General features: G+C 41.7%; 1 non-coding gene and 1 pseudogene across 1 annotated transcript; both read right to left on the bottom strand.

Annotated features, from left to right (window-relative positions):
• Nucleotides 1-8,807: 8,807 nt before the first annotated feature.
• Nucleotides 8,808-9,242, bottom strand: LOC122469224 (annotated as a pseudogene).
• Nucleotides 9,243-9,314: 72 nt separating this feature from the next.
• On the bottom strand, nucleotides 9,315-9,454 carry LOC122469874. The gene has a single exon (XR_006293753.1). It is a non-coding gene; the product is annotated as a small nucleolar RNA SNORA7 (small nucleolar RNA).
• Nucleotides 9,455-11,657: the final 2,203 nt, after the last annotated feature.

The following is an 11,657-nucleotide window of genomic DNA, read 5'->3' as shown; positions in this document are numbered from 1 at the left end:
GGGAGAGAAGGAGGTGGTGGTGTAGGACCTGGGCAGGCACTCCCTGGGCTGCTGTGTCCCTGTGCAGAATCCTGAGAAGTCTAAGAATTGTTTCCATTTGAACCTGACCTTCTAGGTTGTTATGAAAGTATCTGTGGCATGAATACGTGTTATTTTGTGAAGCAGGTCGCCGGCTTGATGTATAACTTTTAAAGAGGTAGACATATGGTGTGTGGGCCCAGAGAGGATCTCTTGCTCTGGGCCCTGCAAATGTGAGGCCGGGGCTGTTCCTCAGTTGCACCCCTCTCTTCCGTATGCCATTTCTGGGAGGCAGAGTGTTCAGTTTGCCTGTCTCCCTCTTATACCTAAGAAGAAAATCAGCTCATCCTTCATTTTTAAGAGGTACTCCCAGGGGTGAAAACATTTGAGCTAAACCATTATTTCCCAAGTTACGGGGCCAGAGGACCAACACTTTGGAGTAAACAACTGTGTCAGAGCAAACAAGTCAGTCATCTCCTGCACAAGTTTGAAGGTAATGAAAATTCCTGCTTGCTCTTGGGGTGGCCACTGTTGATCTAGAAACAGAGAAGGGAGGCCAGACTTCTCCCTGCAGCTGGGAAGCAGCCCTGACTTTTTTTTTTTTTTTTTTTTTTTTTTTAACTCTAAGGGAAGATACATGTGGAAGGCACCTGTTGGCTGGAGCTCAAAGCATTTCCCTTTTTCTGTCCCTAGAGATTGCTCAGGATAACAAGCCCGGTGAAGCTATCTAAATGGGCACTAGCCTGTGCTACTTATGGAAGGGAAGGGGAATAAAATATCTGGCAAACCCTGGAAATGAGGACAGGTTTGACAGTAGTCTGATGCCCTGAGTATGCAGAGAAGGCTCCAGGCAGGCCTCCTGCTCACATTTCTTACAATCCCAGAGTGTCCCGAAACCCTTCAGAAAAGCACCTAGGTTATTGATACTCACGGTGAAGAGGGACAACGCAGGGAATCAGGCCCAGGGAGAAGGAGCAGTGAGCAGTGGGTGCGGGCACAGCGGTCAGGCCGAGCTGAGCCGTTGGCCTCAGGATGGCAGTAAAGATCAAGCCTGAGAAAGACTGGCTCCTGAGGACTCAGCTGGGAGAGGAGCCAGAACCCAGGGGACGTGGGGCACTTGCCCAACTCCCAGCAGTGAACACCTCCTTAAATTCCGTGCCCTAGGCACCCTGCTTGCCTGCCCTTGCCTAGCAGGTGTTTCTGGGACCCTATGCTGACCACACACCCCTGGATTTCCCAGGTGTGCCCTGTCCTGCGAGAGGAAAAGGCACGGCTGCCGCAGAGAAGCAGTCCTCTGACAGCCAGCGGCTCCTGGAGCCTGGAGCAGGCCTCCCTCTCCGGAGGAGCACTCATCGGGCCACAGCCTTGTGGGACTCAAGTCTGCTTTCCCAAACTGACCTCATCCCTACTTTCAGCTGCCTGCCCAGCACTCCGTCTGCTCTTCTCTTCCCAGGGGATGTGATCCCAGCCCCAGAAACAGCCAGTGTGTACCTCAAGTGGTGGGTGACCTGAGCAGAATGAACACAGGGGCAGCCTGTCCGTGCCTTCCAACCCGCAGTGCTACTCCGGCTTCTTTGCCCTCGACACTATGGGGTCTCCTCACATAGACACTCCTAGGACACGGAGGTGGCCTGTGGCATCTCCTGGGGGCTTGGCATGGTCAAAGAACCTGTGTATCAGAAAGACTGTTTTGAGGCACCTTGGTGGCTCAGTCGGTTAAGCGTCCGACTTCGGCTCAGGTCATGATCTCACAGCTTGTGAGTTTGAGCCCCGCGTCGGGCTCTGTGCTGACAGCTCAGGGCCCGGAGCCTCTGCAGATTCTGTGTCTTTCTCTCTCTCTGCCCCTCCCCCGCTCACACTCTGTCTGTCTCTGTCTCTCAAAAATAAATAAACATTTTAAAAAAATTAAAAAAAAAAAAAAAGAAAGATTTTCAACTAAAACCTGACGAAGCCTGGGGTATAGGGCTCCACGGAGCCATTATCTGGCTCTCACAGACCTCCTCACTGACATCTTCCCAGAAGACAGACCCAGGAAGACTCCAGTGTCTTTGGACTATGAAGGAAGCTACATGCCATTCTACAACGTGGAGAATTTCACCCTCGTCTCCACCTTCTCAGCCACATGTACTGAGGAAACCCTTCCTTTGTTCCGGTTGCCTTCAAAAGGCACCAGTATCAAAAAAAAAAAAAAAGAAAAAAGAAAAAAAAAGGCACCAGAATCACCCTCTGCTCCTAGAAGGAAGCCACTTCTGAGCATCTCCCTTCCAGAGAAGCTCAGGGTGTGGGTCACAAGCATCCGGGAGCTGCCCTATCAGCCATCTTTGCTGTTGCCAGGAGAACATGAGATTTCTATTGCTTATGGGACAATTTGTGTCACTGGCAGCAAAGCAGAAATAAAATGAGCAGGACACCCCTAACCACGCAGCTTCCTCTATTTTTCTGTGGTAGTCAGACTTCTCAGAGCCCATTCTTTTCTTCTTTCATCCTCATCAAATGCCATGTAAAATCCCACTTTGATCTCTCAAATAAAACCCAACTGACCTGCTTTAAAAATTCTCTTCCGAACAGTGGCAAGGAGAGTAGGTGAAGACAATTGTGTAGCCACAGAAAAACCTTTATAACAAAGGCATTATCAATAACCATGCTTAATGCATACCTGCTATTTTCATAGCAAGATGTGATGTGGTGGAGGGCAAAAGCTATGACTGCGTTCAATATAGTGTCTTAAGTCTATTCCAGACAGACCGAACCACATGAGTATACCACCAGCTAATAAAGATTTTTCTAAGTTTCAAAATATGTACAGCTGATATGTTCCGTGTGGCTTTTTTTAAGGACTGGCAAAATGAGAGGCACTGTCCGCTCTGGTCTAGATGGTGCTTTCATTTCCATTTATAGGAATAAGGTGGGCATTATAGAACCTCCAGACAAAGGCTGATCCAAATGCATTAAATGCAACATCCACACTGTTCCCTGTCCCCTGCCTGAGGGTGGGATTCTTCCATTACCTGCACGGTCCCTGGTCCCAAAACTAGGCAGCTCACTGGGATTGGGGGTGGAGGACAAAGGGGGGCAGCCCATACCTGTCAGGAGGGGAGCTGGTCTGCCTCCACTTATCACTTTCCTCAGAACAGAGATTGTCCTCCCATGGTGACTCTGTCAAACTCTCACACCACATTGGGACCTGACAAGCTATGAGTGTCGATTTAAAATATAAGGCATGTATGATGTCTAAGCAAAGAGCTATTTTAACAGGAAATTTGTGAGACGTTGTTTCTCTTTTTTTATGGCAACTATCAGCCTATCTTCTGGGAAGGGCATTGAGCTCTTGGAGTTCATGTTCAATCGCAATGGATAGCACCATAACATGATGCTTAAACAACATAGACTCTGAAGCCTGACTGGACGGACTGGATTCAAATCCTGGCTCGGCCATTTGCTGGCTATGATATTTTGGATACGTCACAAGCTCTCTGTGCCTCACCTGTATGGAACTAATGACAGTCTCGCCTCAGAGGGCTATTAGAGGTTTGCATGAGCTACCATTTATACAATTCTAAGCATATAGTTAGTACTATAAAAGAGTTTGTAAAATTAATATATAATTGCAAGTCTATTCATATTATATGCCTCCCACAATAAGATTAAAATCATTTCTTGGTAGTGTTAGGAGGGCTCGGGCCCCATACGCGATTTCCTAAGGGTCTCCCATAACAGAAGTTCAAAGACATAATGTCAGCATCACAGAGCTGAACAAAGTCACAGAGTTAAAACAACACCTGATGTAGACCTTCATCTTAGAAAAAGCTACGCAAAAATTACCCTCACATAAGCCCTGTACAAATTGAATTACTCCCTGAAACTACTATAAACAGTAATTATTTTAACAGAAGGAATTTAAATTAGTTGTACTTTGAGGTGGGTTTTACAGATATCCCTATATTGATTTGGACATGAACACAACTGGGTATTTTTTTAACTAATTTATGGAGATGAAATTCACACGATTGTTTTTTAATCTTTAAACCACCTCGTTGAGAAAATTGCTGGAAACAGTATCTCAAGCTTTCACTTGCTTGCAAAGCTATTCCCAATCTGCCCAACATGAGCCCTCCAGGCAAGATTTCACCACCTCACTGGGTAAATGAGAATGACCATCTTGTACTATAAATATAGTAATTCATACTGTGTGAATTGGATGTTTACTATGCAGTTATTACCATGTTGTGAAACTGTAATTGGCAGATTTTTACAAGACCCTTCCTTGTGTATTGAGACTTATTTGAGTGAATCATCTCAGAAGACCTAAGTAGGAAGCACTTAAAGATGACCATCAGTATTGCCAGACAGCTCAGCTGTGAACTAGGTGTGCCCTTATTACTAACTTGTACTGAAAGAGAATGAGAAGCTTCTAGAGGTTCCGCAAGGTTGGGTTTTAATGGAGCTAGCGTTTGTCCTTACGTGGAACCAGATGCATTTGTTGGACCAGTTTCCCTGGACTAGGAAACAAGATGGCGACCACAGTGACCACATGGCTAAGTTCAGACAGAGGAACTGGGAGGAGAGGAAGCCAAACTAGATGCCTGCAAAGTGATTCTAAGGCCTTTAAGAATTAACATGACATTATTTTAAGTGCAGGAAACTTTTGGCTACGTACAAATCTCAGATATTTTCACAGAATTTATTTAGAATAAGAAACCAGACATGGGTGGCTTGTTTTTATGTTGTATTATCAGACATTATTTTCTTTATATAGTACCTTGTTTTTTTATAAAAAATTTTGTTCATATTAACTCCTTCAGCTCTATTAAGGGAGTTTTGTCCATGCTTCCCTTGGAGTGAAAGGGGTGCATGTTCCCTAGGGCCCTGAACAGTAGGGAAGGAGGAATAAAAAATGAGAGAAATTAAAGAAAAGACAAAAACTGAGGAAGGAATCTGCTTATCATGTCCCCTAAGGGTCTCCCTCTAGCCATCCTCCTGGTTCAAACCTCTGATCCAGGGGCCTAATCCCCAACTCTCAGGAAACAGTCTTCTCTCTGCCTCCTGCGATCCCTTCCTATTCAAAATCCATCTCATAACCAAGACCTTTCCAGTTGTGCCTTGTTTGTTCAGTCCTTCTCAGTCCTCCCATACATCTTTCTTCCTTCTTATATCTTCAAACATTTTTTAGAGCTGCAGTTTGCCTCTACATTTGTGTTTTCTCTGTGTTGTTTTTGTAAGTATTCTGTGCCACATAAATAATTTTTACACTGTCCTATTAGATTTGAAGTTCTTTGAAGATGAATAGCTTCTATCTCCTTTGTAAGTCTCTGCCACATCATTTATGTTAAAAAGTTTTCAAAAGTAAAATATCTTATTGTTCTTTTTAAAAATGCATCACTGGGGTGCCTGCGTGGCTCAGTCCATTGGGCGTCCAACTCTTGATTTCAGCTCAGGCCATGATCTCAGAGTTCGTGGGATCAAGCTCCTTGTAGGGCTCTGCGCTGACAGCACACGGCCTGCTTGGGATTCTCTCTCTCTCTCTCTCTCTCTGCTCCTCCCCTGCTCGCACTCTCTGTCTCAAAATAAATAAATAAACTTTTAAAAATAAATAAATAAAATAAAAATTCGCAACTCTTGGGTACCTAAGTGGCTCAGATGGTTAAGTGGCTCAGATGGTTAAATGTTGAACTCTTGATTTCAGCTCAGGTCATGATCTCAGGTTTTGTACTGAGTGTGGAGCCTGCTTTAGATTCTCTCTCTCCCTCTCTCTCTCTGTCCCTCTCCCGTTGGTGCACGTGCACCTCCCTCTCTCTTTCTCTATTAAAAAAATGTGTCACTCTGGGGCGCCTGGATGGCTCAGTCAGTTAAGCATCTGACTTTAGCTCAGGTCATGATCTCATGGTTCGTGAGTTCAAGTCCCACATCAGGCTGTGTGCTGACAGCTCAGAGCCCGGAGCCTGCTTCGGATTCTCTGTCTCCCTCTCTGTCTGTTCCTCCCCTGCTCATGCTCTCTTTCTCTCTCTCTCTCTCAAAAATAAATAAATATTTAAAAAAAAAATGCGTCACTCTAAGAAAAACCCAAACAGAACAAAAAAGAAGAAAATTCATAATTCCAACTCAAAGAGATACTAATCTTTAACATTTCAGAATACATTCCCTTGGGGGCACCTGGGTGGCTCAGTCAGTTAAGCACCTGACTTCAGCTCAGGTCATGATCTCACAGTTCATGATTTCGGGCCCCACGTCAGGTACTGTGCTGACAGCTCTGAGCCTGGAGCCTGCTTTGGATTCTGTGTCTCTCTCTTGCTCTGCCTCTCTCCCACTCAGGCTCTGTCTCTGTCTCTCTCTCTCAAGAATCAATAAACATTAAAAAAATTTAAAAAAAAAGAATACATTCTCTTGGTCTTTGCATGTACAAAAGTTGACAGAAAAGGGGTCTTGCTTCATATTCTATTTTACGACTTTCTTCTTTTATTTTTATGTTGCTACACAGACCTACCTCGATCTTCAGAATAACCATATAATATCCCAAGGCACAGATGTTTCATAATATTATTGATCTATTAATAGATACTTAGATTACTCCAAGTGGACTTTTAGGTTATAAGAAAGCTGTGAAGGATGACTCCCTTGTTTTAAGCTTAAGTTTCTGGGTAGATAGATAGATGACAATAATGCCAATTAAGATATAGAATACCAGAGAAGTAGCAGGTCTTGAGTAGACAAATTGCTTCTTTTTCCAAACTATCTTCTCTTTACAATATTATAACCATTAAAATCACAAACCAACGTCAATACATTACTGTTACCTAATTCTCATGCTCCATTCAAGCTTCACTAATTGTCCCAATATCATCATTTATAGCAAAGGGACTCAAGCCAGGATCGTGCATAGCATTTAGTTACTGTGTGTCTCCAACTTGCTTCAATCTGAAATTGTTCTCCAGTCGTTCCTGGTCTTTCACAGACTCAAAACTTTTGAAGATTATAGGCTAGCTGTTTCCTGGAAAGTTACTTATTTTGGGTGTGCCTGATGCGTCCTCAAGATTAGATTTAGATTATGCATTTTTGCCAGGGATATCATAAAAGAGATGCTTTGTGCTCTTGATTACATTCCATCACAAGTGCTTAAAGCCCATTCGTCCCATTACTTGTGACGTTAATCTTGATCACTTGATTAGGTGCTCTGTGCCAGACTTCTCCATCGTAAATTTACCCTCTTTTTCCTTCTTAATCATCAAATATTTGTTGGGAGGTATTTTGAGGTGATATAAATCATTCCTCACTCAACTTTCACCCAGCATGCATTTCATGAGGGTTCTTGACTGAATTATTTTTATTATTTTGGTTGCCAACGTGATTTTCTAATTCTATCATTATTTTACATTCATTAGTTGGCATTCCATGATAAAGGAGAGCTTTTCCCTCTCCCTCTTTATTATTCATTGACTTATTTCAGCATAGACTCACTGATTTCCATTTTATTAAATGGATTATGATCTGCAATTATTATTATTTATCTTGATGCTCAAATTATTTCAGATTTGACAGGTGGGAGCCCCATCACACTGGCTTCTATGTTCTTTTGACATATCTCCATTATTCTTCTAGAACTCCTTAATTTCTGATGCAAAAACATATTCCAGACTCATCTTATACTTTCCCTGCCCTAGCCCTTAAATCAGTCACTTCTCTAAAGAGCCTAGGTTTCCTTTGGTGGAGAATGTTATTTAGAAGTCAAGATCTGGGTAGTAGGTATGCTTATTGCTATTGGGATGTTACTCCTCCCAGAGGTGCTCTGAGGCTAGAAGCTCGGGAGATCTATACTTCTGTATCTATTGATACATGTGAAAACCGTAAGTCTACACAGTTACCTTCAATTCTATTCCAATACCACAAGATTCATTCATTTTAGTTACCTTCCTCTCCATATCATAATTGCCTTTTCTGATAGAGAAACACCTATCTTTCATTATTCTCAGTATGTTTATTTTATCAAGCCCCATGTGTAACCAATCTTCTGTTGTTACCATCATAGCCCTGTACGGATGCCCTCATCATCTCACTTACTCTGGGCCCACCCTTACCCCTTCCCCTTGCATAGAGGGCCCTCCTCTCTCAACTAAGTCCCTAACAATCCTGTTGGGCCCTCACCACTCCAATCCATTGATGTGCCTCACCACATTTGGGCTCCTATGTCTATGACAGGTCTCTGAAACTCCCACTCCCCACTGATGAATACTTTGTTTGGCACAAGCTAATGGCTTCATACTAAATTATTCAAAAGTGTTGAAAGGAGAGAGGGGAAAAAGGTCCATGGCAACTAAATGGACTGTGGAATCTTAGACAAGAATAGGGCCATTATTGGGAAAGTGGTAAAATTTGAATAAGATATATGAATTAATTAACAGTAATATATCAATGTTATTTTCCTGGTTTTGATGATCATGTACAATGTTAACATTAGGAAAATCTGGGTGAAAGATAAATGGGGAACTCTCCATACTGTTTTTTTGCAATTTTTATGTAAGTATAAAATTATCTCAAAATAGAAAAAAAAAGTTTTAACTATTGCATTCTCTTTAGGCAAGATTCAAATAATGTAGAAGTATTCAAACTAAAAAAATGAGGAAGAAAATAATAAAGAAATAGTACCAATTTTACAAACCCTCTCAAGAAACAGAAGAGGCAGAACACGTCTCCCTTCATTATCCTGATATAAAAACCAGAAAAAGATATTACCAAAAACTCTGAGATAATATGCTTATAAATCTAACCATGACAATTCTTTTTTTTTTTTTGTAGGTTTATGGTTTTAGTAACACAAATACGACATGCACATAAGCTGCCTGATCATTTACTTTGCTGCACAGCCTGGCAATGGGACCGATGGCCAACGGGGCTGCTCTTTCCGCCATGGCTTCGTGGTTCTTGGAGGAGACATTGTGAGCAATCTGCACAGTAAGATTTGTTGCACGTCAGTGGCACCTCAAGCTCCTTGAGGTTATGGACTAAAAACTTCCAGAAACCACTGGGCAGCATGTGCTTTGTTTTCATGTTGCTCCCGTAACCAATGTTGGGCATCAAGATCTGGCCCTTGAATCTTCTGCACACTCTATTGTCAATGCCTCTGGGTTTCCGCTGGTTGCGCTTGATTTTGAGCTATCAGTCTGGTGCCAGATGAATTTCTTGGTCTTATTTTTAAGAATCTTGGGCTTCACCAGAGGTCTGAAGGCAGCCATGATGCCTTCAAGAACGAGGCAGAGATGGTGTCAAAGAGTGCTGGAAGGAGGCTTTCCTGCTCAGGGCTTGAACATTGTTGCAGAGAGTCTTCCAAACACCAGCTACAGAGCAAGCTGGGAATGGAATGGGTACCTCTGCCAAGCTTGTTTTCCCTCTCATCTCCAAAGCTGGCAGAATACCAACCACTCTCCAGACATGATCGTGGGAGGTCTAAACATAACAATTCTTTTTTTTTTTTTAATTTTTTTTTTTTTAATTTTTTTTTCAACGTTTATTTTTGGGACAGAGAGAGACAGAGCATGAACGGGGGAGGGGCAGAGAGAGAGGGAGACACAGAATCGGAAACAGGCTCCAGGCTCCGAGCCATCAGCCCAGAGCCTGACGCGGGGCTCGAACTCCCGGACCGCAAGATCGTGACCTGGCTGAAGTCGGACGCTTAACCGACTGCGCCACCCAGGCGCCCCTAATTTTTTTTTTAATGTTTATTTATTTTGGGGACAGAGAGAGACAGAGCATGAATGGAGGAGGGGCAGAGAGAGAGGGAGACACAGAATCGGAAGCAGGCTCCAGGCTCTGAGCCATCAGCCCAGAGCCTGACTCGGGGCTCGAACTCACGGACCGCGAGATCGTGACCTGAGCTGAAGTCGGACGCTTAACCAACTGAGCCACCCAGGCTCCCCTAAACATGACAGTTCTTAATAAAATTTTGGCAAATCAAATCCAGGGAAAAAACATATATATTTATCCAAGCAGAATCGATCCCTGGAATGCAAAGTTGGTTCAACATTCAAAGAAATCAATAGTGTAAAGTCACCATATCAGTAAACTAAAAAAGGAAAAAACATAGGGTTATCTCAATAGATTTTTAAAAAAAGCATTTGCCAAGGGGCGCCAGGGTGGCTCAGTCGGTTAGGCATCCGACTTTGGATCAGGTCATGATCTCACAGTTTATGGGTTCAAGCCCCACATCAAGCTCTGCTGTGACAGCTCAGAGCCTGGAACCTGCTTTGGATTTTGTCTCCCTCTCCCTCTCTGCCCCTCCTCCACTTATGTGCATGCATGCATGCACACGTGTTCTCTCTCTCTCTCTCTCAAAAATAAATAAACTTCTCACACACACACCAAAAAAAAAAAAAAAAAAAAAAAAAAAAAAAAAAAAAGCATTTGCCAAAATCCAGAACCTTTTCATAATAAAAATACTCGGGTAAGTAAGAATAGAAGATGACTTTCTCAAGCTGATAGAGGACATCAAACTTAATGGTGAAAAAATACTTTTCCTTTAAAATTAGGAACTCAGCAAAATGTCTGTTCTCACTGAATCAGTGCTCTTTAATAGTACAATAGGCAAAATAAAGAAATAAAAGACATATACTTTAGAAAAAAACAATATTATCATCCATGTAGAAAATCTCAAAGAATCTATAAAACAATGAATAAAATAAGTGAGTTTAGTAAAGTCAGAATACAAGGTCAATATGCAAAAAGCATATTTCAAGATACTAACAGTAAACAATCAGAAATTAAAATTTAAAAGATAACATTTACAATAGCATCGGAAAACCATGAAATTCTTAGGAATAAGTCTAAGAAAAAAATGTAATACCTATTGCTGAAAACTGTAAAATATTGCTGAGAAAAATTAAAGAAGACCTAAAAAAAAAAAAGAGAGAGAGAGAGATATACTATGTTCATGAATCAAAAGACTCAATATTGTTAAAATGTCAATTCTCCCTAAATTAACCTAAAAATTCAAAGAAACCCCAATCAAAATCCCCGCCTTGCTTATTTTTTTAAGAAATTGACAAGCTGATCCTAAGATTTATATGGAAATGCAAAGAATGTAGTCAAAACTATTTTGAAAAAGAACAAAATTGGAGGACTCACATTATTGCATTTTATATCTCTTACGAGACCATATTAATCAAGACAGTGTGGTTTTGGCATATGGACAGACACATAGATCAATGAAACAGAACAGAGAGTTCAACATGACTCACACATATTGGTCAATTGATTATGGACAAGGATGACAGAGTAGTTCACTAGAGAAAAGATAGTCTTCAGCAAATGACAATGCTGTAACAATTGGACAGACATGTACGAAAATGAACTTTGACCCTTACCTTTACCATACATAAAAAGTAACTCAGTAGGTAAGTCTATAGAGATAGAAAGTCTAGACCTAAGAGTGTGGGAGGAGAAATATGAAGTCACACTACTAATGGGTAATGACATTTCTTTTTGTTTTGATAAAAATGTTTAAAATCAGATTATACTGATGACTGCAACTCTAAATATACAAACAAGCATTGAATTGTACACTTTGAATGGATTAAATGCATGGTATGTGAATTATATCTGTTTAAAAAGCTGTTAAAAATGAACACAAAATGAATCATAGACCTAAATGTAAG

The sequence above is a fragment of the Prionailurus bengalensis genome, chromosome B3, assembly GCF_016509475.1.
Source record: "Prionailurus bengalensis isolate Pbe53 chromosome B3, Fcat_Pben_1.1_paternal_pri, whole genome shotgun sequence".
Lineage (NCBI taxonomy): Eukaryota > Metazoa > Chordata > Mammalia > Carnivora > Felidae > Prionailurus > Prionailurus bengalensis.
The sequence above is the reverse complement of the archived record's forward strand: the minus strand, read 5'-3'. Positions and strand labels throughout refer to the sequence as shown.